The 25,307-nt window shown below is 32.8% G+C and overlaps 1 long non-coding RNA gene across 1 annotated transcript; it reads left to right on the top strand.

Annotated features, from left to right (window-relative positions):
- Positions 1–989: 989 nt before the first annotated feature.
- Positions 990–20,636, top strand: LOC150056874 (uncharacterized). The gene is made up of 3 exons (XR_016537000.1): positions 990–1,093; positions 20,201–20,317; positions 20,487–20,636. It is a non-coding gene; the product is annotated as an uncharacterized LOC150056874 (long non-coding RNA).
- Positions 20,637–25,307: the final 4,671 nt, after the last annotated feature.

The raw sequence follows: 25,307 nt of genomic DNA on the forward strand, positions 1-25,307 counted from the left end.
TAAAAGAAGGATCATTTTAATGACATCTTATTTCTTTATTTTGAGAAAGCATGTTATTAATAGAGAACATAATTCTTAGACAAAGAAAATGTATGACATTATATCACTTTGTGGAAACGAACACAAGTGCAATATTTCAAGCTATTTGTTCACAGTAGTCATAAAAATTAGGATTGAGGAAGAGAAAATGTAGAACAAAGAACACAAATGAACAAAATATACATTTGTTCCAAAATATTAATTCATAGATAGATACATGTACTATAAATTTCATCATTAATATGAAAACCACTATTTTTAGTTGAATTTTATGAATGAGGAATTCAGTGTTTAACCATTTGCTTTGTGAATGTGAACAGTTGCTTAGAGTGTAGTTGCCAGACTAAAAATCTGGAGATCAACTAGTAGCTTCTAGACTGAGACAGAAATTTCTTTATTTTGGATCATGATTACAATTTAACATTACAAAATTAATATTTAAATTGATTTAAAGTAAACTGTATTATTTTTATTACTTGGTTCCAAATTCCATGTGGTTTCACAAATGTGTAACATTGTATAAAATTATTCAAATCCATCTGGATGATACTATGTATCAAAACTACTGTAATAATTTACCAAAAAGTTAGTGGCTATATTCCATATATATAGGTATATGTGTACATATACAGTATATACATTTATATAAGTATATTGTATTTACATATATATGTTTTCAATATATTATATATGTATATAAATATAAACATATTACATATGTATATATGTCTATGATCACATACAAATCTATTTTGTTGTATATTAATACTGGAGCATCAACTCAAGCCTCACTATCTTTTTTTTTCTTCCTTTCGCCACCCAGGGCTTGTTATTTGACATTTAAAGCACACTTCCTGCTCCATGAAAACTCAAATTTTTCACCGCATATTTCTATTAATCATGAGTCTATTGTGGTTAGCTATTTATTTTTCTCAGAGCTTTGTTGGTACAAATATGATCAGAAGAGTTGTCTGAACATAACGTGGAAGGTGAAGGGAAAGATTCCGCTTCCAGTTTCAATGCAGATATTCGGCAAATCCCGCAAGCCTGAAATGTGAGTTGGCTCTTAGTCTGGGTTTAGTTTCCACGCTAGGGGAGTAGAAATTCCATGCCCCATGTAGGCTTTGATTATAAAACCAGTATCAGTACGATGGATCCTATTTACTTCTGAATTTCTTTGACTTTGTAAATTGGTCTTAAAGGCTTATGTGATTAATTGGGCCCAGTAATGTAACCTATTCCTCTCTTTACTGTCTCCCTACATAAAGATTGATAATTAGTTTCTTTTTTTTTTCTCTTTTTACCAGACCTGGGCTTGAGCTCAGGGCCTGAACACTGTCCTTGGACTTTCCTCAAGGGTAATGTTCAACCCTGAGCCACCGCACCTCTTCTGGCTTTTTCTATGTATGTGGTACGGAGGAATCCAACCCAGGTCTTCGTGCATGCTAGGCAAGCACTGTACCACTAAGGCCAAACTCCTGATTAGTTTATTTAACTACATTAATACAGTTGCATTTACTATGTAATTAACACATTCTCATATTCACAATATCATTAACTTGTGAATACAATTGGAATACAATTCCAATGCTTTATTTTCCAGTTCCTGTTATTTTATTTATGCATTTTAATCATTGGGTTTCCTAAAGAAAGAGCTGAACAGTATGAAAGAAGGTAGACATATATATCTTGTTTGATAATATGTTATCATTGAATAAAAATAAAGTATCAATAAACTGTATTCACTTAGCAAAAATCACATTGTAAATGACTGAAATTTTACAAAATGTACTAATTGTCTATTATTCTCATTTTCATAAAATTAAGCATTTAGTTGTTTGAGAATTATCTACATAATTTGAGGTAATAATAGTAAATTATGAAAATAGTGAATAAGTTATTTAAATAAATGCAATTCAATGTAAACATTTTCTGCCACATTTACATTATATGAAAGGTAAAAAAGAAAAAATGCATTTACTTTACAGATAAATTATCAGTGATTATATCAGAAATGACATTTATTGGTAGTTAATTGACTTTTGTCTATTTTAGAGACTAAGGAGATCCTTTCAGTGATATCGCAGACTCATGTAACAATGCATTTTTTCAACTAATCCATTTTGTTAAAAAGACAAGACTAATATTAAATTATTCAATTAACAGTTGGGTTGATTTGTATGACATTTTCTCAGTTCTTGAATAATAAATGTCCTTTTCATGTAGTCAAAGGCAAGCATATTGTATTTTTATCCCTTCTGAAAACCTAGAAAATTAACAGTTTGGTTTAGTTCTTGACCTGGAATTAATTTCTGTATCATCAAATAATTATTACCTAGTGACTTTCAATAAAGTGAGAAATTGTTTATTGTACTGCCTACTCAGTAATTGCAATGTTAGGAAGTTGTTCAAAATGTTTTTCTTCCTTATATTATTTAACACTTGAAAAATAATTTTAAAGCAAATTATTCAGTGCATCCATATTGTCAGCATAGATTTAGATGATTTTTCTGGTCACAGATCATTGACCCAATAACTTGAGTCATTTTGTTCATTGGAGTCCATTAGACACCAGACATCTATGGTAATGGCTCAATTCTGCTCTCAAAGCAAAGATAAAAATTGTCAGGTCATTTCTAAAGATCAAATACACAGTAGGTTGAAGTGAATACATTGAGCAAGAATATCAAGCATAATGTGCCATCATTCAAAATTGAAGTTAAATATTGATCTAACTCCCCTGGTATTGGTGATATTCCAGTATTTCTTCTAAATTCTCTACTGAAATCATAAAGGATATTTTGTTACAAGGAGAATATTTAACTACTAAAATTATTTTAAACTGGATTGTCCCCTGGGCCAATATTATATCCAAAATACTAAGAACAGATATATTGTAAGAAGAAAGGTAGTATTTACTCAGATAGAGCTTGGGAAATCATTCTGAGTGCATGATTACTTTATCACAATCTTCTATTGATAGGTAAGTCAAAGTTAATTCAAACACTGATAGACTGAAATCTGAAGATAAGTGGAGATCTAAAGCAGGTGAAGTTACAGTAGGAATTCTCTCTCTTTTTTTCTATTTTTTTTAGATGAAATGGGGGTATGAATTCAGTAATTAGCTTGTTGACTTGTTTTTTGTTGTTCATCTCTTGTACTTCAACTTAAATCAAGTTTCCAATCCAGATTTTTATTGGTTACTTTGGAAAGGGAGTCTCACATACATTTCTTTCTGGGATGGTATTGAAGAACAATCATTAGGACCTCAGAATCCTGATTACTGGAATGACCTATTGATATTTAGTATATCTGTTTCCTTGTCAAGATCTAACTAAATAATCAAAAACCTCCTTTTACTTTCAAGAATTTTTGACTGTTGCAGATATTTTATCTAGATTTTATGAAAAATGTTGATCTGCTATGAGCAGATGTGCTAGGTTTAGAAACAGAGGCTAATAATACTGTATTGCACTTGAGAGGAGACTATGGAGTATGTATGAGAGAATTCAAGAATGCCATCAAAGATTTGATCTTATCATCTCTATTTTGTACTGAATTTAATTAAAATGACAGAACTCCATTTCAGGGTGAAATTCAAACTTCAGACTATAGAGGTATGAGATTTTCAAGACAGACTGGGGATATCAACAAAGGAATAGTTGATTTAATTATAATGGGTAGGAAGTGCATATCAGAGTCTTCAATAATTTCAGTCTAGTATCATGGAAAATTGTAAATAAAAAATAGGATTTTTAGACTTCTTTCTCCTAAGAGTTTGCATAATAGTTTTGTTCTATAGTCTTAAAAATTTTATACTTCTTAGGCAATAAAGACATCTATTGATCACTGCTTTTCCTTGCTTTAAGTCATTTTTTTCTATTTCATTAGAAACAGAAGCTATATGGTATAATAAAAATTAACATGAGATCACTAGCACCTGATGAGATAGTTTTTTTTTCTTTTTTTCATATATTTTTATTGTAATTAATAGAAGGGTTACATGATATTTGCCAGATGGAAAATACATTAATGCACATACATTGATACCCTTTCACATGTTTTGGTCCCCATTTCCCTCCTCCCACCACCACCCCTCATCTTGTTTTCCCCCCTTCCCTAAACAATTTCAAATAACCAAATATATCCTAGAGGTCCTTTCATTTAGCATCATACTATATGTCCTATGTATCAAAGTTTTGCTCTAGGAGAGCCCAAGGTTTCTACTGATAATGACAAATGAGGGAAACCATTGAGCCTAAGTTCCTTTGAGTCTGGCTTACTTCACTTCATATGATCTTTTCTAAGTCTTTCCATTTCCTAACAAATGGGGCGATCTCGTTGTTTCTGACAGCAGCATAGAATTCCATTGTGTACAAATACCACATCTTGTTGATCCATTCATCAACTGAGGGACATCTAGGTTCGTTCCATATCTTTGCTATGGTGAATAGTGCTGCAATGAACATTGTTGTGCTAGTGGATTTAGTATGTCCTTGTTTCTGGATGATTGGGTAAAAGCCAAGTAGTGGAATTGCTGGGTCATAGGGGAGCTCTATGTTTAGTCTTTTGAGGAACTGCCATACTACTTTCCATAGTGGTTGAACGAGTTTGCACTCCCACCAACAGTGTAGTAGTGATCCCTCCTGGCCACATCCCCTCCAGCATCTGTTGTTATTCATTTTCCTGATACTGGCCATTCTAAATGGAGTGAGGTGGAATCCTAGAGTTGTTTTGATTTGCATTTCTTTTATGACCAGAGATGTTGAGCATTTCTTCATGTGTCTATAGGCCATTTTTGTTTCTTCTTCAGAGAAGACTCTCTTTAAGTCTTTGGCCCATCTTTTAATGGGATGGTTGTTACTTTGGAGATTAGATTTGGATTGATTCAATTTTTTGAGCTGTTGATATATTTTTAGATATGAGGCCTTTGTCTGTTGTACAGTTGGTGAAGATCTTCTCCCACTCTGTAGGCTTCCTAATTAATTTACTAGCTATGTCCTTTGCCATAGAAAAGCTCTGCAGTTTAATGCAGTCCCACTTATCCAGCCTTTCTCTGATTTGTTGTGATTCTTGGTCCTTATTAAGGAAGTTTCGACCTGTGCCAAGGAGGCCTAGTGTATCTCCTATTGCTTCTTGTAAAGTTTTCAGAGGGTCGGCTTTTACCTCGAGGTCTTTGATCCGTTTGGAGTTAATTCTACTGCAGGGTGACCAAGAGAGATCCAACTTTAGTTTTCTGCATGTTCTTAACCAGTTCTGCCAGCACCACTTGTTGAAGAGGCTGTCTTTCTTCCATTTTATTTTTTTGGTTCCCTTGTCAAAGATTAGGTGGCCATAGGTCTGTGGTTTAATATCTGGGTCCTCAGTTTTATTCCATAATTATCAAAACAGCTTGGTACTGGCACAAGAAGAGAGAGTTTATGGAAGATTCCTTCTTACACTATTTCATTATTCTAGCTTTAGGTTTAAATAAAAGTCTTAAAGTGGACATTGGATATAAAATGTATAACTTTTAGACTATGCTCATTGTATCTTCCCTTCACTCCGTCATATTTTTCTTCAATTCTATCTGGATTCCTTTCTCATAAATGATAGTTTCTATCTGTGTATGAACACCATATTAAGATATTAAATTATAATATCATAATCTTTGTGTTCCATAAAGCATTATCTTTCATTGTTTAAATCCTTTACCCCATCTCAAACACATACCTTGCATCGGGCAATAATTGCTGACTTCAATTCCTCAATAATCTTCATTTTAAGCCTCTAATCATTGGCCCAAAATGATCTTGACCTTCAGATTATTTTGCCTGTCAATTTCTTGCTCCCTCATAAATATTACGATTTATGTTTCTAGTAACTTTTTAATACTCTTAACATCGAAGTATCCTTTCTTTTTCCTATATATGAAGAAAAACATTAGCAATGTCAAGCCTCAAGGCATTTATACTGCAAGAGACCTTTTTTTTTTATAAAACTAGCTCTGAGTGACAGATGGAAAAAAATATTTTCACAATTTTTACCAATACAGTTGATAACACTGCATCTCCTTTCTTGAGCTGTTTGTGGCAGTTATATTTGTTTCCTTTCTGATGTGCTAGTATTTCTCCAACACAAAATGATATTTATAATCTGAATTTTAATAGCAGCCTTGAACACTGAATCATTTCTGTGTCTCACAAAATGTTTTGCAAAATGAGTCCCATTTTATACACTTTTGTCAGGAAAAGGCCTTTGAAAACGTCAGGATGCTTTACCTGCATTTTGTCTATTTTGCCATTCCCTGGGATAATATTATTTTGTGTTCATTCATTATGATAAACTGTGCCAACTGTAAGCAACATAAGAAGTTGATACTTTGTGTCAACTTCATGAATCATTGAAACTGACCAACATAGTATTCACATTAAATTTACACTCCATGATTATTAATCATCTTGGATTTTCCTTAATTCCATTTGCTAAAAATTGTTTCAAATAACTGAAAGTGGTCACATTTAATTCATGACTCTTTTTCATCTGTTCTTATGTGTCTGATCATTTCTGGAGGGAAAAAATACCTTAGTGATTCAACTTTTTTTAATTTTTTTATTGAATTTTATTGTCGGGGTAATGCATAGCGTGTTTAGAGTTACATTGGTCAGGTAAAGAGTGCATTACTTCAGGAACGTTTATACCCCTTCTCATGATTTTGTTCCCATTTCCCTCCCCGACTCCCTTCCAATCATCTTGTTTTCTGTATTCAACTTTTGTTTCTTGACCATAAAATTCAGGGGTTGCTATCAATGTCTCCCAAACCTTGACTACTTCTCTCAATAATATGGCTTAGCTATTTTCCTAGGTGAATATTTAACAAATTCAGTAAGATGATGATTTTTTAACCTGTTGAAAAGGCAATAGGAATATTTAACAACTATTTCTTAATTTAATTTTATTTCATTATAAAGGTGATGTACTTAAGTAAATAAGGTAATGCATACATTTGTTATTGACCATTGTAACCTCTCCCTCATTGTCTACTGTAATTTATTTTTTGGGATAACATATAGAGGGTTTACAGTTACATTCTTCAGTAAAGGATGCATTACTTCTGGAACTTTGATACCCCTTCTCATGTTTTTGTCCCCCTTTTCTTCTCCCCAAGCCCTATTCATATTTTATCCCCCTTCCCTTCCCTAGTTCAAATAAACACATAAATGTATTTACCATGTATCAAATTTAAATACAGTAACCACATGAGGTTAACCAAAAGTGGACAATAGAGAAAAGAAATAACTTCACATACTTCATTACGAACAACAATCACAAAGATAAACCTCTTGTTTCCACACTATGGTTTATCTTCAGATTGTGTACATCTTTCACCTTTTACAATACAACAATTTTTTTTCTACTCTTCGCCTGTTACTTCCTCATCCTGATTTCTTATTACTGTTTTTTCAAATCATTATTCAGGGAAATTTAAATGCAAAAAAGATGATTTGAGGGAATGTGGGAGGGGAAGTGGGAGAAAAACTTGAGAAGGGGTATCAATTAGTAATGTACCCACTACCTGATGAATATAACTGTAACCCCTGTATATATTACCCTGACAATAAAATACAATAAAAAGTAATATTTTCAGACATTGTTTATTTTGTCTATGAACATATTTCTTCTTGTATTTAGGAACTCCTGTACATCCAGTCCCATCCCTTCCTTTGCCATCCTCAAAAAAAAAAAAAAAAAAAAAAAACAACCTTAGTTGGTATTTCTTTGTCTGTTAAATATGCATAAATTCTAAATTTATATGATTTTGGTTCTGCATCAACTCCCAAATGCATTAAAATGTGCATGTTTTTTAGTTTACTTTTCTCTCAACTGCGAGGAATCTATTCAGTCTTTGATTTTATTTTGATATCTTGATACCTTTATTTCAGTTTTTTGTCTGAATTTACTTCCATAAGACTTTTTCTTTCCAGTCAAAATTTCAATGAAATTCCTTTAACTGATAATATTGAGGACCACCATGTTGCTAATTCCACTACTTAATTCTCAATTATTTTGCATTGATAATATTATAGATCAGGCTTCCTATCCCAGATATAGTCTACCCTTTTCTGCCACTCACCATTCAACAATAAGTGTTTTGAAACGAAGAATTGTGTTTTTGAAGTAGGATCCACCTAACTGAAAAGTTTACTACTCTATTCTCTAATTCTCTCACATCCTTTCCCTGCTTCCAGAGTAGCTAACTTGGATTCCAGATGTATAGATCATCATTCATGGTTCTAGCCACTTTTACTTTTTGTATATTGGGTGAAAATAATCAATTTTGGTTTCATAGGTTCTCACATGATTATATTTACCTTTTCTAGAAATCTTTTTTTATCCCTCCCTTCATCATTTCCCTTTCACATATCTATCAAGTAGTATTAAACTTGCCAATCTTCATTTTTCCTAATTTCCACATATGAGAAAACATATGGATGCCTTACAGGAATGCTCCATTCTCAATAACTACTTACCAATAAGCTCACTCCCAAATGAGTATAATCTTGAGACAATTTCAGTGTAAGTATTTTAACAGGCCAAGTCATAACAGGAATCAGACAATACATAGAACAATGCATTCTTTAGAAATCAACTAAGACAACAAAAAGGTATTTTTGTTGTTTTTTTCCCCTTTGTTTATTTTTCTGACCTGGGGCTTAATCTCTGTTCCTGGGCACTGTGAACCCCAAGATCCATTTGCTCAAGGCTAGGACTTTACCACATGAGCCATACCTCCAGTACTAGCCTTGTTTTGGTGATAAATTAGAAATAAAGTTTCGTATGCTTCTCTGTCTAAGCTGGCTTTCAACTTCTATCCTGGGATCTCAGTCTCATAGGGAGCTAGAATTACAGGCTAAAAATGAAAATTCAAAAGGTACTTTTAGGACATTAATAGATTTTCTTAAGAATTTTAAAGTATTCCAAAGAATTCTAAAAAATTAGGAGAAAGAAATAATATTTAAGTAGATGTTTATGGAAATGTTAAGTGTGACTCTGTTTTAAAAATATGCTGTATATACCTATGTGCAAGTTAAATTCTAACTACCCTTGTTAAATCTTTTAAAGATGAACAAAATATTTAAAACAGATGATTGGAACATTGAATCACTAAAATGTTCATGAGAATTTGAAATGCTGAAATACAAGGACTAAGAATTATTTTTTAAGTAACTGTTACAAATAAACATACTTTATTTCAAAACATAGTAACAGTTTAAAATAAAGTTTATAGACCTAGAAGGGAAAAAATGTGTTTTTTTTTAGAAAAGAGGGCCAAACCATAAGCATTAGACAAAATTTAGAAGCCTAATATATATCAAAATGGTATTCCCAAAAGAAGAACACGAAGAAAAAATTAAAAGACATATTTAAGTTTATTATAGCTGCTTAAAGTTTTTGATGAGTACATCTATTTTGTACCTGCTCAATGAAACACAATCAACAGCAAATTGAAGAAGCCTATACAAAACATATTACATGACAATTGTTAAAACTAGCAGAGGAAAAAGGCAATAAAATAAAACTAATAAAAGAAAATCAGCTGAAGCATTTACCACTTTTAAACACAAAAGAAAATAAAATGGAACAATATCGTTAATTAATTAGGTCTGTAAGGTAATAGCCTTCTCAATGCTAGCAGTCTATCACTTGAGCTACAGCACCCCTTCCAGCTTTTCCTGAGTATGTGGCATGTACAAAATATAGTTCTTGATTATATTCTCCCCTGACTGTCTACTTTGTCTACCACTTTCCCTTGTATCAATTTCTTACTCTTGTTAGGCATTGACCTAGATATTGTGAGTGTGTGTGTGTGTGTGTGTGTGTACATGCAAGTGCACACATGAATGAGTATATATATGTGTGTGTGTGTGTGTGTGTGTGTGTGTGTGTGTGTGTGTGTGTATTTCCCCATCTCTCTCTCTGTATATCCATATATATCCATAGATGCTATTTATACTTCAGCTAATTCTTTAGTTTGCCCTTAAATACTTTTCTTTTTCTTTTTTACATTATTAATTAAACATTTATTAACATTGATTTTTACATCATATTTCAAATGTCATGTTTAACAAACAAGTATTCAAGAAGGAAATCTCTATATACAATCCCTGGCACTTAGATTTTAGAATATAACTAAAATTAAGCTGACCGTTTATATGTCATAGGTAAATATTAATATATGTCACCAGTGCATACCAGCCCAATGTGTGTACTTGTAGATTTATGACATTGTAGCCAACAAAACTATGCAATCTTTGTTATTCTGGATCTGCCTAAAATCACATTTATGCTGTAATTATCAGTGAATTGTAATTTAATGCTCCATTTTTAAAACACATACCTCTTTCACTTCTATAATTATATTTTCACCCCTTACTTGGACTTATTCTTCATTGTTTTCTATTTCCCTTAAACAGGGTTGAGCTATGTTCATGTTATTTGGGAGAAGATATTATATATATATATATATATTTATACAAACATATACATATATATGAATTCAAAGATAGAACTCTTTCATGAAGATCAATTCTGTTTATTTGATACCTATTTATCATTAATATTGACGCACGTGTATATACATATTCAAGAATATACATTATCAATATAGACTATCAAGTTTTTGCAACACTGTTTTGAATTTTAAAGATAAAAATAATTTCTAAATACATTTAGAAGGATTTTTTAGGATAATTACAGTATTAAAATTGGTATGACTTAACAACCAGTTTTTAAAATGTCTCTCATACTAAAATACGTATTTCATGGTCTTTCTCACTGGTCTATGATGAACAAAAGGTAGCAATTTGTTTTGAGAAAATTAAGGAGATAATTCAAATCTATCCAAGACTAATCTCAGTTCTCTATATTCAATATTCAAAGAAGAGCAATATAAAAATATTTTAAAAATACCAAAAAATGAACAACAACAAAAATACCCATCAACTGTAAGGATATTGAACAGGCAAATGACCAGTGCTTTTCTGTGTGGAGAACTGATTTCATCTTTATTTTTTTTTTCTAGAAATTATTGTCTCCGTCCTTTTTAGTACACATTTGTGGAGTCCATGTTTGATGCCCATTCATGCATAAAGTTTCTTCGGGTCTCTTCCCTTGCCTCTGTATCAGGATTTGCGAAGCTACAGTCCAATTTCAGCTTTCGCTTTAATGGATCTCTCCTTGAGGCTGCATGACAGTTTTACAGAAATGGAGCCATCTCAGATGATCACACACAGGGTGGTCTGTCTGCTGCTTTCACTTTCCAAACATCCGTGACTATGTGAAATTGTTTTTTGTTGTGTTAGGAGCACCTTCTGTCCAAATGCCTGTGGCTTTCTTATTTCGTCTCATCCTTCAACCAGCTGTTTGAGTCTGTCTCCTACAATCATCGCCACCTTTCCATGGAAGAAAAATCCCCACTGTTTGCAGATTCTTTCCTGTAATCCTGCTTGCTAAATCACTCAGCTGAAGGGCATAGAACTTACCTTGCTTTCTATTGATGTGCTGTTTTTTACTTTATACTCTCTTCTTCTTGTCGAAGTGAAAACTTTGCACAAAAAAATTGGCACAAACGTATGTTTGGTGTACTTAAAGAAATTCTCGATTTGGTGGGCCTGGAGTTTGGCCTAGTGGTAGAGTGCTTGCCTAGCATATATGAAGACCAGGGTCCGATTCCTCAGTACCACACACATGGAAAAGCTGGGACTGGTGCTGTGGCTCAAGTGGTAGAACACTAGCCTTAAGGAAAGCCCAAGGACAGTGATCAGGCGTTCAGTCCCAAAGTTTGACAAAAAGAAATTCTCTATTTTATGTATGAAGGACGAGCACAGTTTTCTCCTAAAATGTACTTTTCTTTCTTAAATGCATACTGTTCTTATGAAAGGGTAGAATGTAAGCAGCACCTACAGAATGCATTAATTCTTTGTGTGCTTATTGATGATTTAAAAGTTAGGACATAATGACAATGAGCTTTGCTGGAATTTTTCTTCTTGAATCCCATAAATATCACTTTCGCATACCAATAAAGTTGAGAACCTTGGCACACAAACACTAAATTTCATTGATTCTCTTTGGGAATTTTTCACTTTTTTTTTCTTAAAAAATGTGGGGGGCATTTCTACAGCTGCTTCTTAGCCCCACAAATCAACCCTTTTATCTATTTATAAAGGCTCAAATATATTCTATATGAAAGTAAATACCTATAATGAGACTAACTCTGAAATTACCTTGGCTTTTACCACTTAAAGTTAGAAAAATAACATGTGTTTTTAATAAAGGTCCTCTCAGACTGTTCTTGTACTTCTGGTCCCAAGGACATGTGTTACTTTGGTTAAATAAGAATGAAATGTACAAAGAAAAGAGAACCATCTGGATTCTCAGCCTGTTATGGGCTTATGGGAGATGGAAGCAGAAGGATCATGAGTTAAAGACCAGTCTAGTCTAAGTCAATAAGAACACATATCAACACAAAAATGCAATAAAAAAATCGGCATGCACGAAATAAATGTAAGAATCCTTGTATAGTGTATGAAACAGTGTTCTGGAAGCATCTGATCATAAATGAACTACTAGGAAAATATGATATTGCTGTCATGTAGACACAAAATTTGCTTCCTGGTTAATTTTCCTAGTTTCTAAGCCCCAACCAACTAACATCAGTAGTATACCTTACTCTTACACTGTACTAAGTTAGAGAATGAAAAGACTGTATTCACTGTAAAAGATTTCTTTAGAAATTTGAGTGATGGATATTATTCCAATGATTTCACTTATGTTTGGTCCCAAAAGCTGAATCAGATGTTTATACAGCTAAAGGGGGATATGTGCTTCCACAGTTATTATCACAGCAAGCTTCTACAGAGAAATATAGACTTCTGGCTGTCCCACGGGGTTGTGATTCTCACATAGTTAACCATATTCTAATTTTTTCATAACATAATAATTAAAAATATATCAATATATTTTACTATCCCTTGACAAGTCAGGAGAAGAATATATAATGCTCATCGGCAGTATGAGAAAAGCAGTCTTCAACATTTGGATATACTTTGAACACAAAGGTCATGAATTTTTTTTTCCCAGTAAGAGAGGTTATTTCTGTCTCTGCACCATGAGTTAGAATTAATCCAGGAAGAATGGACACACAGCAAACCAGGGAGAAGATGCAGAAAGCACAAAGGTCTGTGGGTAGATGAAGCAAAATGTGTTTACAAATTTACAGGTAGTGTTTCAGGGTCAAAGGAAAAACAGTGTAAAAGGAGATAAGACTGAAAGTTCAAATGGAAACAAAGGCCTTCTTTTAAGTCAGCCCTTATTTGAAAGATTCAAAGAGGCTGAGTGAGAGTTTGACCTAAACATGTTAGGCTATGAAGAAAAAATAAACCAATAAGTCAAGATAATATTTTAGCTGGCTATTTGGGAATTTAAGCAAATGAACAATGTAAAAACAACAGGTTACCATAAAAGGATAGCAATAGGCAGATTTAGGAAGGCTTATAGGTAAAACTAATTTTCTGATTTTTTTTGTTAGGTATGACTCATTATAATGGGTTTTAACTAAGGTCTATATCAAAGCTAATATGACCCTGTTCCAAAACTGAGTCACAAAATTGGAAACACAAATGATTCAGTATGTTTATTCTCTTTTACATATCCTTTGGCAGATGTAGAAATTGTCATAGGGAATGACAAATTACATGACAATGCAGACCCCAATGCAGACCCCTCTACTTAGGATATTTTTCCAGATGGCTAGTAAATGCAGTAGCTGCTGAAGTATGATGATGCTATTCACATTAGATGTTATGGGATTATTTCTTACAATAATCTAAATAATCCCAGTAAACAGATATTTAGTTAATAGTTGGTTAATTTCATATTTTTATAGGTTGAGTAATATATAACTAAACAAAATGTGATAAGGGTTCTGGAAGTAAATTAGATATGTTCATACTTCTTAAAAATTCCCTAATTATTTTGCCACAAGCAAAACATGATATTCTCTTCACATTGTTTTAAAGACTTTTTATTGAGATTACAGTTAATATTCACATTGTAGAGCAGTTAAAGAGAATACTGAACAATCCTTTAAATAAATTGCATGCAGCATTCTCAAGAACATATAAATAATATATTTAATATCACTTTGAATATCTATTTTGATTAGTACAGATACTAATGCATTAGATAATATGAATGGTAGAAGACTGATGGGGTATCTGGTTAAGAAATAAAAGCCTTATGATATTGAGTTTTGAGTGTAATCTGTCATTTGATAATCAAGCAGAGTTGTCAAATAGTTTGTTAGGTATTGGAGTCTAACACTCAGAAGAATTCTGTGGTATACAAGTAGAAAGAGATAAATAATTTATGAACCTCTGATTATTCAAGGCAGGTGGATGACTGTTTTTCATACCCTAAATTAAATAATAATATCTTGGACATCCTGAAAACTAATACCATGAAAGGGAGGATTGATGAAGATTAGTTTAAAAGGAAATTGAGGAATATTGTAAAAATTGAGCAGTCATCTTGGCATCAATAGAACAACTGAGTTGTATGTTAGAAAATTGGAAATGACCAAGAACAGTAAATAAGAAAATAAGAAAAATCTCAGGTCTCAAATAAGAAAAATCTCTCAAGCTCGATTCACAGAAAGATATTGTGAAATTATATTAACAAGACTAAGTATTCATCCAGAAGCATTTCAATAGATTGCATTTCTATAGACAAGTACAGAGTTTTATAATTTTACATTTTCAATTCAGATATTCTTATATTTTATTATAAGACACTATGCCATACTGTTCATTTTTTTTACATTGTTCGAGTCTTCATTGGTATAATTTGGTATAATATTGTATCCCAGTAGTTGATTAATGTTGACAAATTTCTATGGTGGTCAGTAAGCATGTGTATACTTTATTTAGATAAGTTTGGAAATATTAAGTTATTCATGTATTCAATATCTTTTCATCTTTTGTATCTCCCAAAAGTATAATATTTTGAGAACTGTGTACTTTATTCTGCAAACAGCCTTTCATAATTTATAGTTTTTCTTCTGAAATATGTTCACAGTCATTATAAGTTTTAGAGAAAATCACTTTTTCAAAATAATCACTTCTGTTATATAAAATTAACCTGTTTTCTAGTAACATTGTATGAATATAGCAGAGGTAGACTGGATTAAACTTAGTTCTGAGAGCTTCAGGATGTTGCCCAGGATTTCTTGCTTTTTTTTTTTTTCCTGTCTTGGGTCTTGAACTCAGGTACTATCCCTGAGCTGTTCAGCTAAGGCTACGGCCCTACCACTTGAGCCACAGTTGCCAAGTTTTTCTGACTGTCCACATGTTTATTCTGATATTATTATGGTGTATTGATGGTCCCCTTTGAAGAGCAGACCAACTACACTCACTATGAAGACAGTGAGATTGTTTTCACTGAATTGAGCTTTAAGAGATTTCCTGATTGTGTACTTCCACCTTTCGTTGGCAATGGATTTAGAAATGAGAGCTTTATGTGTAATGTCTTTCTATATTTAAGAATACAGAATATCTCCCCAAACACAACATAAGACACCATCACCCTTTTCTGCTCTGAGATGGCATTTTCCAGTCTTTAGAAACATAAGAAATTTCTTTTTTCTTTAGGACTGTTTCAAAAAAATGTTAAATAAGTAACTCAATCGTGTCAGTTTTCCTCCTACAGCATCTCTAGGGTTACAATTGGGAGAGGGAGTTGGCAGCCCACATTAGTTTGTCATCTTATTAAGAACCAGAAGTCAATTCTGATATACTGCAGAAATCTAATTCTTCAAACTGACAAAATTGATATTTAAATCAGGCTATTGTAATAATGCTCAAGCAGATTGCTTTGCAGGTGTCTAAAAAATCTTATAAATAACCTTTTCTAACAAGCAGTATGTGGCATATCATCCAAAATGAGAAAGTATGTGTGTGTGCTTTAAAAAGTGAACATTTTAAACTTTTAACTCTCGTAAGATATGCAAATACCAGGTTCAGTTTAAGTGATGTTCTCTTTTGGTACTATCAGAACTCAGTAAACTGGCGTTAAATCATAGCGCTTTTAAGTCATCCACTTACCAAAAATCAAAGCAAGTAAAACACAAAACAAAGTACACACACACACACACACATACACACACACACACACACACACACGTGTACACATGCATATACAAATGAACAAGCCCAAAACAAGAAATAATATTTTTAATAAACACAAAAAATCCAGTATGGTTCATACAATTATTCTATGAGACCAGCTTAAGTAGTATATATCAGATTTATGATACAAAATCAGAGGCAATTGAGTAAAAATCCCGAATCAATAAGCTAAAACGTTGCCACCCAATATTTATCTAAAATTGGCAGAATTTTAAGCTATAAATATCTTAGCAAATTCGCATAAGTGTAAAATTTACACACGTAACATTTAATGTACTAGTTCTGTATTCATAGTTAACAAGAGCCCTAATTCACTAAATCTCTTCAGCGTCTATGAATAAGTAAGCCAAGAATAGTGAGCTTATTCACTCCAATGGAATACAAGGTCCTGTTCCTTGACAGCATCTGTCTTTTTAAAAAAAAATATTGTTATTGTACTGTTCCTTTGTGAAAGCTTTATTTTATTATTATAATTTTAAAACTTCTGAAAAAATAGTGGGCCAAGCTTTAGTCCCAGGGAGATGATAAGCAGGGGCAACTGACTCCATAGCCTGCCAAAGAGAAATCAGCATTACTAACATCCTACCTCAACACATAATAAAACAAAGGCACTGTGGCATTTCTTAGGTTGAGGGCCTAGGTTCAATGCCCACTATACTTATCCACAAATTGAAACTTGAAATGCATGATAATTTCCACTCCTTATAGCCACAGAACACACTAAAAATTGCTCAGAAAAATATTTGACAGCATAACTTCAATTTATGAATTTTCTGAGGTTTCATGGATTACCACAGCATAACTTCAATTTATGAATTTTCTGAGGTTTCATGGGTTACCTTTATGACTAAATTTAGATATTAATGACTCCTATAAATAAGTGATAAAAGATATAAAGAATTTAACATGATTTATGACCTTGCTATAGTTTTCTGGTCCTGTGAATTCATAAATCTGAGGACTTATCTGACCATCTTTGAATCAAACACAGTCCTATTACTTCTGCCTTCCTGACAGTCAATAACTATTTTGAAGCTTAGGGCTCTGGCTTACTCAGTATCAACAGAAGCCAGAAACTCTATTAAATCAAATGCACTAATATTTGGCTAGGTTTATTAAAAGCAAATAACAGTCCATTCTCTTGGTTTTTTTTTTAGTTTAATAGATTTATAAAATGTTTACATATCTATTTTATCATAGATTGTAATTACTTTCATTTTATTCAAAGTTTTAGAAAAATGTTATGGGGTAGGAAAAACTTGTATAGAAATCTGAATAACATGGTATCTCTTCTTTATATACTTGTGGAAGCTAAATTTTATGACTACATTAAGGAGATAACATTTGTTGTTGTTGTTAATGGCAGTTTACATGAACAGTGTTAATTTTACATATCTTCAACTTCATTTATCATTTTGTATAGTGTTGCTTTAAACTTCCTGGGTCATCTCAGAATATAAAAATGTGCTCAACTTGATAGAAATAAATTGTATGTTGGTATGGTATCTGTCCATAAGTACTCAAAGTAATGAGTGGACATTTGGAAGTTGATAAAAGTGATAACTGTTAGCATTATGAAGAGCTAAAAACAAAAATTTAGATATTAGAAATATGCAAACTTTTATTTATTCTAAAAACATATACATACTTGTTGGAATAGTTTACTCATTTAGTTGTATTCAAATGCATAATTTGAAATATTTCATGTTTCCTGTATTTCATTTCATATATAATCAAATATATGGTGAGATTAGTTACAACTTTTACAAATAAGACTAGGTTACATATTGAAGTTCACATTAATTCCAATTAAAATATTAAGTTGATTCCCAAGTGTAGATTCTTTACTATATTGTAATATTCTAAAATACTCATGGTCTGTTATTTTATTGTTCAAAGAAGGATGATTGTAAAATAACATTTTTAAATTATACTTCAAAGAACTCTGTTTGACAGGTTGTTAAGGTTTATTCTCTCAGTTTACCATACTTCATATTCACTGAAAATGTTTTTTTCCTCACCTCTCTCGCCATAACTCAGTCTTGAAGCAGTGATTACTCATCCTGTGAAATGATGGGTATAGACAGTAAGCCCAGGATAAAAATATTTCCCATCATCTGCTTTCTGTCAAGATGTTTATCACTATATCATTATATACTAGTTTTAATATCTTTTTTCTACTATAAAAATAAATGTTATTTAAGATATTGTTGATAATTTATAATGTTAATACTCAATGAGCTATAGTATTGAAATACAAGACAAAATAAAGAAAATGAGTTGAATTTCTGGATAAACTTTGGGAGAAAGTTATAAGTTATGGTGGGAAATTTTTCATGGAAGTTAGAAAGGCAAATCTGGGAATAAACAGTCAATCCGGAGTAATTGCCTAATAACCAAATGTGCTAACAGCAGGATTCAGGCAGGGAGTCTAGAAGAGAAAAAAAATAGTAATGAAACCTTTCTAGATAGAAACTAAAGAGCTGCCAACCCCAACTGTCAAATGTCTATGGGAGAAATTATTGTGATTAAAAATGAAGTGGACTACGTAGGAAATTTTCAGAGGGAAAATGGTCTACGGGGAAGTTTATTTGCATCTAGAGTATTTACAAGCAGCTGGAGAACAAATTAAGTGTTGAAAGGATTCTGCATATCAGTCATGTTCTTGCTGTTTTTTTTTAAGATCTCTTCTGTGGAATAAATGGATCTTCTAACATAGGTGGTATGTCTCCTTTTGGTTTAGTTGCACTAGACACACATAAATGAGTACATTTTTTGTTCCCAAAATTTTAATGTAGCTACACTGTCTCCCTAAATCTATGTGGTATTTTCACTAGCACTGATCAATCATAATTTATTTATGAGCTACTCCTGCAATCTAGCAAAAATATTTGCAAATAGTTGCAAATAAAGACCATAGGGTAAGAACTGAGATACCTGTGGTATTTCATTCTTAATTTATATATTTATAAAATTAGTTGTACAAAAATAAGGCAGATAAGTAGGGCTAATGGCCCTAGCTACTCAGGAGGCTGAGATCTAATAATCAGGCTTCAAAACTATCCCGGGAACTAAAGACTGAGAGACTCTTATTTCCAATTAACCACTAGAAAACTGGAAGTGGCCCAGTGGTTCCAGTGGTAGGGCGATAGCCTTGAGCTGACCAGCTCAGGGACAACACCCAGTCCCAGAGTTCAAGCCCCACAACCAACAAAAATTAATAAGTGAAAATTCAGATTATGAGTGTAATGCTTCTAGTCTAATGTCAATTCTAAGTAAGTAATTTCCAGAAATGACATATCATAACTTGATTTTTAACCTTCATTACAAAACATTACTATAATGGCCTCATTCTATTATTAATTATTGGTAATCTATTTCTGTACCTAATTTATTAACCAAGCTCTATCATACTCTTATTTGTATATGAAAATAACTTAGCACATAGATTGTTCAATAAGATTTTCTTTTTCAGCTGGTTAATCTTGGAGGACCAGAATATACAGATAGGATTTATTTCATCCTTTTCAAAATTATAGTAGATTTCTGGAATGCAAATAATATTTTGGTTTAATATTTATATAATAATAATATATTTTAAGACTTAATGAGAGATTTCCCTGGTTGACAGGAGAATTGACTTTTGTCATATGTCCCCAGCATTCTAAGAACATGGCTGTGGCCATTTTGTTTTTATCCTTTTGTCATTATTAGCTGTTTTTCTGTCTTACATTTCACATTTTATTTGCTGCTTCAAATTATTTCACAATGTTTTCATTGGAAATCTTGAAAATGTGATTTCAGGTAGTTTTGAATTTCTATTTTCTATCTGCAAACAATAGTAACAGCGCAAAATTCTTGATTAAAATATATGAAGATACAATAGTATAATATTCCACTTGTTTTATACATTGTGTTTCCTGTTTCCTGTTTTCTAGTTTTCATTTCTTTTGGAAAAAAAATGAAAGAGATAAAGAAGAGATTTACTAAAATCGAGAATGGAGACACTAGAACTACACAAGTGTGCAGAACATGAAGCAAATCCAAATGAAAAAGTAAGTTTAGACCTTGGCTAGTTTTGGGTGTAAGTAAGTGATATATTTCTTAAAATTCCAATTCCTGACTATCTACATAGTAATGGATTGGGGTGTCAATCTACTTGGAAATGTAAAGTTGGGTTGATGCCCTGATAAGTACTTGCAGAGCAGACTAACTCTATTTCAGGTTCTGTGCATATGGAACAGTTGAAGAGAATGTAAAAGGAGATGAACATAAGGAAGATAAACCATTTATACACCCAAACCCACCCTGTAGCTAGAGGAGTGGGACATGTAAGAATAATTTGGTGGCATGGTTTTAAATATTCTCCTTTCAATGGAGCCATAAGTTGAGGGATTACAATGCCCCAGATCCCAAAAACAAAGACTGGGCAGTACAGATTAACTTCTTTAAGGTCAGGACCATAAGATCACAAAATGGATGCAGCATATCATCTTTAAAATGATGGAAATGTGCCACATGGAAAGACTGAATATTCAGAAAGTAACAACTGTTTTCTGAGAGGAGTATAAGGAATTCTACAGGCATGAGAAAAGGAAAAATGTGACCAAATTTCCATATGTTTGGAAAAACACAGAAACTTAAAATTGCAAGTGTATTCAAATAAATGTCAATTAATATTAATCAATAAAACAATACTTGTTTATAAAGTGTACATTTAATTTATAATAATAAGCTATATAAATTATACATATAATTTATAATAATAAGCTATATATACATATATAGTACTATTTGTTAATTCTGCTGGGATGGCTTGAGTTTATTGCAAAGCAGAAAAATAAGTTTATTCTAAGGTGCCTTATTATTTTAAAACACTGAAATTGTAGGATGAAACATGGATAATATACAACTATACCCCATCTAAGCTCTTGTTATAAATATTAATGTATGAAAACTAAAGGTAATTCTGACCAATTAAAAAATATATCTCAGAATTTATCTATTATTCTTTGATATTAACTTAATTTGATATTCTGCAGTATAGTATACTTAATTTCAATATGAAGTCCATTTTCATACGTTTCTTGTTGAATTCACTGAACACAATTTTAAGATCTTGGAAGTATGCATAGACATATGTTTTTCACATATAAAAATGTAAAAACAAATTTCAATTTTCATACAGCTATCTAGAATTGACTCTTAAAGTTTGTATATGTTTGTAGATCATATCATTATTATATAGTCAAGTAAATATTTTTGTATTTATTTTCTTTCAGCATCATTGAGCTTTCCTCAATAGAATATGGTCATTCATGCACATTAAATATTTATATTTACAGCAATGTTAGCCAATTTGTTCTTTGATAGATGTTTGGTGAGGGTATATGTATATGCATTTATATACATATGGGTTAAATGGATTAAATAAGTCAAAACGTGGATAGAGAAAGGGAAATTGGGTTCAGAAGAGAGAAAAATAAGAAACTGAGAGGGGATAAGATAAATATAACAATATGTAGTTATCTTTAAACACATTGACAATCTACTGACTTTCTTCTCACAGAATGATGTTTTGGAAGAAGGAAAGAGCTACAGAAATGTTCCATTCTGTATAACATATTGCAAAGCACAGGGCACTTAAATATAAATGACGAACTACATCATGGGTAGTGAAGTGTGATAAGGCAGAGAGAATGAAAAGCACAAGCTAAACGACTGAGACAATTGTTATGGAGTGAGGAGAGTCTTTTTGGATTAAATGTGAGGTAATCTTGAGAGCTTGAGGAAGACTGCAATAGTGCAGTGTACTTAAACAGTGAAAAAAATAATACTTTGCATTTTTATTTTAATATTATACTGTTTAAAGAGCAGCAGGTGGAATTTACCATACAATTTTATCATTTTAGCATGGCAAATGAGAGTACTCACACATTGTTCATGGATTTCTTGAGTTTTGAAACAATGTTATAGTCTCAGGCAAAGACCTAGTAAATTAATAAGTATGTAAAAAAAACGTTTGCTCACTTGCTTTTTCACTGGGATATTTCATTACTTAATTAAGTTTTGAATTCTTTTTTTCATATATTTTTATTGTAATTAATAGAAGGGTTACATTATATTCACCAGATAGAAGGTGCATTAATTCACATACACTCATACTCTTTTTCATGTTTTGGTCCCCATTTCCCTCCTCCCACCCCCATCCCTCATCTTCTTTTTCCCCCTTCCCTATCCAATTTCAAATAACCAAATACAAATATATCCAATATATCATATAACAAAGTGAGATACTGTAACAATATGAGATAACCAAGGGATAGCAAAAGAGATGAGAGATAACATAGTACATTAAGGACAACAATCACTCATACTGTATGGCCTTATGTATCTAGGTTTTGCTCTATTACAAAACTCTGCTAGGAGAGCCCAAGGTTTCTACTGATTATGACAAATGAGGGAAATCATTGAGCCTATGTTCCTTTGAGTCTGGCTTACTTCACTTAATATGATTTTTTCTAAGTCTTTCCATTTCCTAACAAATGGGGTGATGTTATTCTTTCTGACAGCAGCATAGAATTCCATTGTGTACAAATACCACATCTTGTTGATGCACTCATTAACTAAGTTTGTTCTCTGATATATTGGATGGGGGTTGGGGGGAGAGTAATGGGGACCAAGACATGTGAAAGGGTATCAATGTACATGAATTAATGCACCTTCTATCTGGCAAATATCATGTAACCCTTTTATTAATTACAATAAAAAATATTAAAAAAAAATTCCAGGCAGTGATTTTTTTTTTGTCCGTCCTGGGGCTTGAATGTTGGGCCTGGGAGCCACAGCGCCACTTCCAGTGTTCTGGTGTTGAATTGGAGATGTTTCTCATGGACTTATGTGCCAGGGTTGGCTTTGAACTGTGATCCTAATATCACAGTCTCCTGATTAGCTAGGATTACATTTGTGAGCCATGGGAGTACAGCTTGTTACTACATTCTTTTCTTTCATTCCTACTTCCTTTCTTTCTCTCTCTTTCTCTTTCTTTCTTCTTTTCTTTTGTATTTTATTGTTGGGATACTGTATAGAGGGGTTACATTCTCATGCATATATCTCTTGGTTTAAATAATTCCTTAAGAGAGGTTCGGCGGAAGATGGCGGCAGTTCAGGGTGAGACATACTGAGCTCCTGCCAAATTCATGTACTGGCAGTGCAGGAGACAGTCCTCTAACAGAAATTGATCCCAAGTAAGCTTTAGGACCACAGAGAACTGAAGCAGAGAGGAAAAAAAGGAAGAATACCAGCACAAAAAGAGAGCGTGGAGTTCCGCCGTGGAGCCCCTGGGAGACAAAGGCTCTTCTGAATCAGAGCAGAGAAAGCACTCCACATCAGCGCAGACCCGCCAGCTGAGACACAGCCACACAGAGCCTGTTCGAGCCCAGAGCCGACTCCTGGCCTTGTATGGACCTCCCAGCTTCATGGAACCAGAGAATCCAGCAATTTGTGAGTACCTCCAAGAAGTTTCCACTTCTGCTCAAGGAACAGCATTGAGAGGGAGCCCCTCCCCCACCAGCTGAGAGCAGTACCATCTTGACTGCTGGCAACGACCCAGGACAAAGCAATTGGAGCCTGAGAGGTGTTGCTGACAGCGCCATCTTTCTAACTGGCAAAGGATATCCCAGAGATCCCTTAGCTAGAAATCCTGTCCCAGTGCTGCTGAAGTCCATCCCCAAGCGCTGCTCATAGACCTGGTAAACAAAGCCTCCCGCAGATCTTTCAGCTTTGTTTTACCAACCAACCAATCTCATCCAAAAAACCGCAAAGCCAAATTATAAGAGAAAAAGATTTTGTGAAGTGTTTAGAATCCAAATTTAGTGGAGACACAAGTTTCCTAACCTCTCCCCCACCAAAAAAAAAAAAAAACAAACAAAACTGAAGAATATCCTTTTTTTATTTTTTTACCCCATTTCATTTGCATTTTTAAATGTTCTTATTTTTCTCTTTGCCATTTAACCTACACCTTTTTTTCTAATGTTATGATTCATTCCTTTTTTTCTCTTTTTTTCTTTTTTTCTCCTCTCTTTTCCCGCAATCTTGCTGTCACTGTGGTCGTTCCGAGAAACACAGTGACAGCTCTGGGTAATGTTTAACAAAAACGATATCCATATTGATACAGTCAACTGCTTTTTAAACTCCGGGTTCTCAACCCTAGTATCTCGTGGGTAAGAACCCAGAACAGTGAGGAATCTCCCCCAATTTTTTTCTTTTTTTTTCTTTTTTCTTTTTTTTGTTTTTGTTTTCATTTTGTTTGTGTGTGTGTGTGTGTGTGTGTGTGTGTGTGTGTTCTGTATTTTTTATTTTGTTGCTGATTTGTTTCTTTTTTTTTCTTTTCTTTCTTAAATTGGTATCATTGAAATCTCCTATATCAACCTCTCTCTTTTCTCTATATATTCTTCTTAATACTCTTCTTATTTTGATAAGTTTAATCTAAGTTCATCTAAACTTTCTACACAAATACTCTACCAGTCTATCCCCTTAGGGCAGTTATCCATACATGATACCCTTTCTTCATTACTATAATATTCTTACACTCCTGTATTATTCTTTTCCTACCTTCCTTGTCATCTTTCATATTATTTTTCTATCTCTGGTCCTCTGTTCATCCTTCAACTCTTATAATGCATGGATCCACATTTGATGGTTGTTGAGCAATGCTGTGTATCTAGGTGTTCAATTATACTATAGGTCCAGGGGGACTTATACAATAGAGATTGGATTGAGGGACTTATTGTTTTGGTCATAAATTGGTCATCTGTGATTGTATTAGATTTATATGTAAGTGAACAAAAAGAAAGAGAGAGTGTTACTACCAATCTAAAAGAGCTAATATCTATTACCAGCCAACTAAAAAGGTCTAGGTTGGTTATATCTGAAAAATTATAATCTTGTTTAGTATTAATCTTGCTCCCATCCTCAAACGGAAAGAACAAGAAACTCAAGAAAAATGTCAAATCAAGGAATAGCATCTCCCACCCAACATAAACA

Source organism: Megascapheus bottae, chromosome 11 (genome assembly GCF_031878675.1).
Source record: "Megascapheus bottae isolate mThoBot1 chromosome 11, mThoBot2.hap1, whole genome shotgun sequence".
Taxonomy (NCBI): domain Eukaryota; kingdom Metazoa; phylum Chordata; class Mammalia; order Rodentia; family Geomyidae; genus Megascapheus; species Megascapheus bottae.